This window comes from Hyperolius riggenbachi, chromosome 2 (genome assembly GCF_040937935.1).
Source record: "Hyperolius riggenbachi isolate aHypRig1 chromosome 2, aHypRig1.pri, whole genome shotgun sequence".
Lineage (NCBI taxonomy): Eukaryota > Metazoa > Chordata > Amphibia > Anura > Hyperoliidae > Hyperolius > Hyperolius riggenbachi.
The window spans coordinates 450,948,029-450,955,667 of record NC_090647.1 but is presented as its reverse complement, the minus strand read 5'-3'; positions in this window follow the sequence as shown (position 1 = coordinate 450,955,667).

Below are 7,639 nucleotides of genomic sequence, written 5' to 3'. Positions count from 1 at the left end.
AGGGTGGGAGGGAGCAGGGAGGGGGGTATCGTGTAGCTAGAGGTAGGCTAGCTCCATGATTTTTTTAAAAAAAAATTTGGTTAAAAAAAATACCTGTGGCTGCGGGAAATCAGAACGCCAGGGAGGTTTTAATATGGGATGGAGTGACAACTGAAACCTGCAGACAGTACTGAAGACTGGGCCTGGCCATGCTGAGAGAGAGGAGGAGGTGGGTGAAGCACTAAATGTTGCACACTTTAACAGGTGGGATAGAGACTAGAGTGTATTTTCTAAGCAGTAACATAGCTGCCTGCATAGCAATGGGCTCTAGTGCAGCCCTGTATGTAAACTATTGCATGATAAAGACCATCATATGAGAGAGGTGCAAGCAATGAAAAGGAATGGTTTGTAAATGATTATTACTATTGAAAGCACATACAGAGGTAACCAAACAACTAGTGTCAATAAAAAGCTAAAACTAAGTTCACAATGGCATGAAAAATGGTCCAGGAACTAAATGGACAGGATCCTACCAGGTATGAACTAATCCTATGTTTATAAGTAGGATCCGTTCACACTGCTCTGTTAGGACAGATCCATTCAGCCTGTTCCACCGAATGGACGGCAATTTTGGGATGGGAGCGATTTTCCTGGATCGACGGACGTGTTTCATTGACCGCGCACTCATGGAACAGAAGGTCACTGAAGAAAAACTGATGCCTTTTAAATACTGATCCTTTTAGGAGGACCAGTTTTTACATGGATCAGTTTTTTATCCTGCAGTATGAACCGGCCCTAATGCAATGTCTACATATGCATGGGTCCCTTCAAGTCCTGGCCCCTGATGCGGCTGTAACTTTAACCCCTATAGCTGCACCACCGTTTTTTAGGGTGAATCTATAACGTGTGTGAGTGTGTATGCTTAGCTGTGTGGTTGTGTTCTGTGGATAAACTATAGTGATCTGGGTGAACTCCACTGTATACAAAATACTCAACCATCCCTTTCACTAAGGACACTCCTTATCCTCTCCCTGTCCTTAAATGAGTCATGTTAATTTAAGAACAGGGAGAATAATTTTGCCCCTGTTTAACTCTCTAGTAAGGCCATATCTGGAATATGGCATTCAGTTCTGGGCACCATATTGGCTATCATTCATAAAAGTGTGGTCAGTAAAAAAAATCCATGCGGGAAAATACCGTATTCGGTATTTTAGACTTCTGTATACTCATTCATAAAAATGTTGACAGTTGCGATTGCAGTGCGGTGATTTCCCGAACTAGGCTGGCTCTAGGTTGTCGGTAGGCTGGTGTAACAGGAGAAGCTGCCTGAGTCCCTCCATGCGCTGCTCTCACTGGTGCTGCTTGGGAGGTCTGTCTCCATTGACTTAGCTGTAATCCGCATGCTTATCGCTACTTCCAAGGGAGCGGTAATCCCCATCCTCATAACATTTGTTAAGATAATCACTACACAAGGTGGTAATTTATCGCTCTGCTCAGGAATGTCAGCTTTTCATGCGGTAACAGCTTTTATGAATGAAAATTTTGCGAAGTGGTCGGTAAAGTAAGCTGTTTTCAGCATTTCCGCATGCGGGAATGCTTTATGAATGATATTATAGGAAAGATATTGCAGTTTTAGAACAGGTGCAGAGACAAACAACAAAATTGATCCGTGGGATGGAAGGTCTCACTTACCAAGAAAGGTTAGATAAACTGGGTTTATTTCGTCTAGAGAAAAGACGCCTTAGAGGGATCTAATTAACATGTATAAATACATCAGAGGGCAAATTAAAAGCTTGGCGGATGAGTTTTTTGTCCCTAGGCCTTCACAAAGGACTAGAGGACATGATCTGCGCATGGACGAAAAACATTTAGATATTTATTTAGGAAAGTGTTCTTTACAGTTAGAGTGATAAAGATATGCAATGCATTGCCACAGGAAGTAGTTATGGCAAATTCTATATCTGCATTTAAATGGGGCTTAGATGCTTTCCTTGCATTGAAAGACATCCACGGCTATAATTACTAGGTAATGCCCAGTGGTGTTAATCCAGTGATTTTATCTGATTACCATTTGGAGTCGGGAAGGAATTTTTTTCCCTTTTGGGGCTAATTGGACGATGCCTTGTAAAGGTGGCCATACACTGGTCGATTTGCCATCAGATCGACCAACAGATAGATCCCTCTCTGATCGAATCAGAGAGGGATCGTATGGCTGCCTTTACTGCAAACAGATTGTGAATCGATTTCAGCATGAAACCGATCACAATCTGTGGAGCTGTCGCTCTGGGCTCCGGGTTTCGGACCAGCTGGCTTCACTTCCTGTCCGGGGAAGTTTAAACAGTAGAGGGTGCTCTACTGTTTAAACTTCCTGGCGGGACAGGAAGTAGCCAGCCGGAACCCGGAACCCAGCGGAGAAGAGACAGCGGAGACCAGGGGACTTGCACTGGCCGGATCAGGTAATGTATTGCCGCTGGCGTCGGTCGTCGGGCATTCGAACACCGCTATCGATACACTCCCGACCCGCCGGCGATCGAGGGAAATGTTTTGCACAGATGGAACAACGGGAATCGTCGGGAACGATCAATTTCAATTTCGGACGGAAATCGATCATTCGGTCAGCATTTGCGTGACGATTTCACAGCCGATTTGATAACAGTGATCGAAACGGCTGTATATCGGCGGGAAAATCGGTAAGTGTATGGGCCCCTTAAGGGTTTTTTTGCCTTCCTCTGGATCAACAGGGATATATGAGGCTGGTGTTGTACTTTGTTTTCTGGTTGAACTCGATGGACATATGTCTTTTTTCAACCCAAATAACGATGTAACTGTGTAACACAAACCTCCTTGGAGTGGTGGCAAATAAGGATGATGAATGAGATGCAAATAATTCCAAGTTCATGCAGGATTATGTAAATTTTGTATGCAAATATATGCAGCTTGAAAATAGTCCAATCAAGTCCTACCAAGGTTTAATTTGATTGGTCCATTTTCAAGCCGCATATACAGTATTTGCATAAAAAAATTTACATAATTCTACATAAACTCAGAGTTATTTGCATCTCATTGATCATCCCTAGTGGCAAATACTCCCTCACTTGCAATAGTCAAAATATCGAGAAATGTGATTTGTGCATGCAAGATCAATGCATTGGATGATTTGCCACTTATGATACTGTTGATGATCACGACAAAAGAGTTAAATTTTGCTTGGTTTCCTTGACAAATCAGGAAGATGCCATCTATGTGGCACATCCATGCAAGCATAAACTCTGGTTCTCGTTTTTATTTTTTTGTTCACTCAGAGACATTCATTTTTGAGTCAAGGGACATGCTATGTATTATCAGTGCATGGCTACAATATTTTCTTAAGAGAATAGACACTGTTAAAGTGGTCCTGAACTGCACAGGACACAAGAGAAACAGAGAGAAATGCACCCTGTGTGTTTTTAGAGAGACACAAGGGAAACAGAGAGAAATGCACCCGGTGTGTTTTTAGAGAGACACAAGGGAAACAGAGAGAAATGCACCCTGTGTGTTTTTAGAGAGACTGAAAGCAGGAAGTAGACACACTGCAGATTTATTGAAGGAGTTCTGTAAGCTGTAAGGGCTTGTTCACACTAGAGGCGTTTTCTGGCTTTTTTCACGCACAGGCGATTTTTAAAATCGCCCCCAACCGCTCGTGCAATGAATGTGTATGAGAAGGTTCATATCAGCGCGGGTCATGCGCTGTGCGGTCAGCAAAGAGAAACGCAAAACGCTCATAAAATCGCTTTGCGTTGGTGTTTTTAAGAATAAATATATTGTATTTATTTTTTTTCGGTTCAAAGAGTTTAAAAAAAAAAAAAAAACGCAACCGCTCGGCAAAACCGCTTAGAAAAGCGTTTAAAAACAAAAACAGCACGCAGGTAATCACCAGGAACTGCAAAAAAAAAAAAAACGAGGCCCCACAAAGATATGTTTTTCTTTGAAGGTTATGCTCTTGCTTATCTTTTAGAGCAAAGAGGAAGTTCTGAGTTCAGGTCCACTTTAAGGTTTTTTTCAAAGCAATTTTTGCAATCACATTATAAATTTATTACCAAAAGTGAATTGCAATAGCTGATATAACTGTAAGATAATTGTCTTCCAACATATATTAGAGATCTCATTTAAACTAATAACGGACCTCTCTGGGCACTTGTTAAAAAGCCTAATAAATGTCATACTAAAATACTACACTTCTTCTACTGTGAAAACAGGATTTCCTTTTTTTGCTCTGTTATTGTGTATTGTGTAATGGGGATAATGCTAATAAGGGTCCCACCCACTTTACTTCCCAAGTCACGGAAGAAGAGAACTGGTGACCTGAAAATGACTCACACATTGTACATGAGAATCTCCCTGAGGCAGCAGTAACTCCTTTCATACAAGAACCACTACAGCAAAAAGAGGAAGCAGTTTAAATGTGACAGAAGCGACAGGTTTTGGACTATTCCATCTCCTTATGGGGCATTCTTTATTTATTTTAAAAAGCATTTCCTGATCGGCAGTTGCTAAGTCTAACTGCCAATATAGTGTGCAAGGGAGGCTGGCTAGTATCTTACTATTCTGGCAGTTAGACTTAGCAACTGCCGTTCAGGAGATGCAAAGAAAACCCTGAGAATCCCCCATTAAAGGACCACTATCGCGAAAAAAGTAGGCTGTTAAAATCTGACAGAATCGGCAGGTTTTGGGCCAGTCCATCTCTTTATGGGGGATTCTCAGGGTTTCCTTTGTTTTCAACAGCATTTCCTGAACAGCAGTTTAACTGGCGAAATAGTAAGATACCAGCCAGTCTCCCTACTTACTTGCACACTGTTTTGTCAGTTAGACTTTGCAACTGCTGTTCAGGAAATGCTGTTGAAAACAAAGAAAACCCTGAGAATCCCCCGTGAGGAGATGGACTGGCCCAAAACCTGTCCATTCTGTCAGATTTTAACTGCCTACTTTTTTTTGCGATAGTGGTCCTTTAAGGATATGGACTAGTCCAAAACCTGTTGGTTCTGTCAGATTTTAACTACTTCCTTTTTTGTCCTCTATAGTGGTCCTTTAAGTGTAGGTTATATTAAGTAATTTATATTTCTGTTAATAAAAAGAATCTGAAGCTATTTTAAAAAGAAAGCCTTTGGGTCCTATAGAGCCTTCCCTTTCCTTCTACGGTGCCCGCGTTCCACTGCTGGATCCCCTGTTAGCAGTCTACGACCGATGGGCCGGGTTCGGAGACTGCTCAATTCCGCCGCTAACACAAGCTTGCGCAAGCAATTGGTCGGAGACTGCTAACAGGGGACCCAGAGCTGGAAGAACTCGGGCACCATAGGAGGAACGAGAAGGCTCTATAGGGCCAACTCAAGAGCCTTCCCGCTCCTTAGGTGAATATCTGTTTGTTTGTAAAATAGCTTCAGATTGTCTTTAAAACCCATCTCTAGGCACAGATCTAAAAATACCACCAAGTAGCTTAGTAAATTTTATCTTACTTTCTATGAAATAAGGCTCCTACAAATCCTGTCTTAAAATGTTGATGACATGACTGTACACAGTGATAGTACAGTGAGTCAGTATTCAGGCTCAGTAGGTTAGGTCACTACTGCTTAGATGCATCATCTCATTGTTCAGACAGGAATTGGGCAGGCAGTGGGTGGGAAGTAATGTGATCAGTTTTCCTGAGGGCCTGTTCACACTTATAATCGCAGAACGTTGGCGATTACCGCCGGCGTTTTGCGGGAGTGCTTTTCCCGCAATTAGCGCAGAAAAATCACTGGACACTGTAGCGGTTTTGGAGCGATTGCGACTGCGGCAGTGAGAACACTGCCACTCGCTACATTGTGTAGCGGTTTTTCCTAAACCGCTAGCGGTTTGCCGTGAGCGGGAATCGCGCGATTCCCGCTCAGGTGAGAACGGGCCCTTATAAAGTGGCAAAATGTATAACACTGACCCTGCATGCAACACAAGAATGCCCTGTTTCTGAACAACCAACAGATCCTGCTATTATCATGTGGAAGACAGGAGTGGTGCCTATGACATTTTAGTGAGCTACAGGGGCATATTGTTGAGTTGTGTTCTCCTGGTATCCTAATTCATGTATGCCAATGTAGCACTTTTGCCTGATGGTTTAAAACAGAGCGGAGTCAAACTCTAGTCCTGGAGGGCCAGATCCATGCCAGTGTTTAGGATGGACTGAGAAAAAGAATGTGTTCTACCTGATGGACCACACCTTTCCTGATTCAGTCCCATCAATGAATTTGAGCTGTGTCAAAAATGTATGAGGACCTCAGCCCTCGTAGGACCGGTTTGACATCCCTGGTTTAAAGTGTTCATGTATGTAACTTTCTTTAAAGGATAACTAAAGTGAGCGGTGTATGGAGGCTACCCTATACAGTTTCTAAGTACTTAGTGACCGATGCCTCGTACACAAGTATAAGGCATGTCACCCATTGGGGATCAGTAACCGATCCGGGGCAACATGCCAGATGCATCATAAGCCTGCAGGTAAACAACGTGCTTTGTTTCTATAGGGGGAGGGAAGGTTGGGTGTGGCAGCATCACGCAGAGTACGGATTACATGGAGAGAACAATGCTCTCGGCCGAGAGGTGTCAAGGGGCTGCTGTACACATGCTGGATTTTTGGCAGTGGTGGTTGCTAACCACGGCCTTGACTTGAGTTTTATCTAGCATGTGAACGGGGCTTGATGCAAACATGACCTGAGAGTGATATGGAGGCTGACATATTTATTTCCTTCTAAACAATGCAGATTGTCTGCCTGTCCTACAGAGCCACTGTCTCTAGTATTCTTAGCCATAGACCCTGAACAAGCATGCAGATCAGGTGCTCTGACTGAAATCTGACTGGATTAGCTGCCTGCTTGTTTCAGGTGTGTGATTCAGACACTGCTGTAGCCAAAGAGAACAGAAAGCCTGGTATTGTTTAAAGGGGAACTTCAGCCTAAACAAACATACTGTCATTAAGTTACATTAGTTATGTTAATTAGAATAGATGGGTAATATAATTTTTTACCCACCCTGTTTTAAAAGAACAGGCAAATGTTTGTGATTCATGGGGGCTGCCATCTTTGTCATGGGGGCAGCCATCTTTTTGGTTGAAAGGAGGTGACAAGGAGCAGGAGACACAGTTCCAACTGTCCTGTGTCCTGATAACCCCTCTCAGCTGCACACACTAGGCTTCAAATGTCAAATTGAAAATGTCAAAAAAAAAAAATTTGCACCAAAACAGCAGAACGAAAGCAACAACATCAGAAATCCCATCATGCTTTGCACAGCATCAGGGGAAAAAAGCCCGGGCAGTTTTCTTCTGTGCAGCTAAAAATGAGGCTTGGATAAGAGAAACAAAGTTCTGATGCTGTGAAACTGTTAAAGAAACACCAGGCCTTTTCAGTGCTGCTGAGTCGATTTTTAGTCCGGAGGTTCACTTTAAAATGAAATAAATAAGGCAGCCACCATATCCCTCGCAGTTCAGGTGTCCTTTAAGGATGAGTTGTTAATTTTGCCAAATTTTTGCTGTCACCAAGATCCTGGAAACAGTGGCCATTGGTGTCATGTAATGCTTGGCTAAAATGGTGGTTGTTGCTGGCACACAACACTGCATTAGACATCCTATTTTGTATAAAATCTGCCCATTGTGAATCAGGAA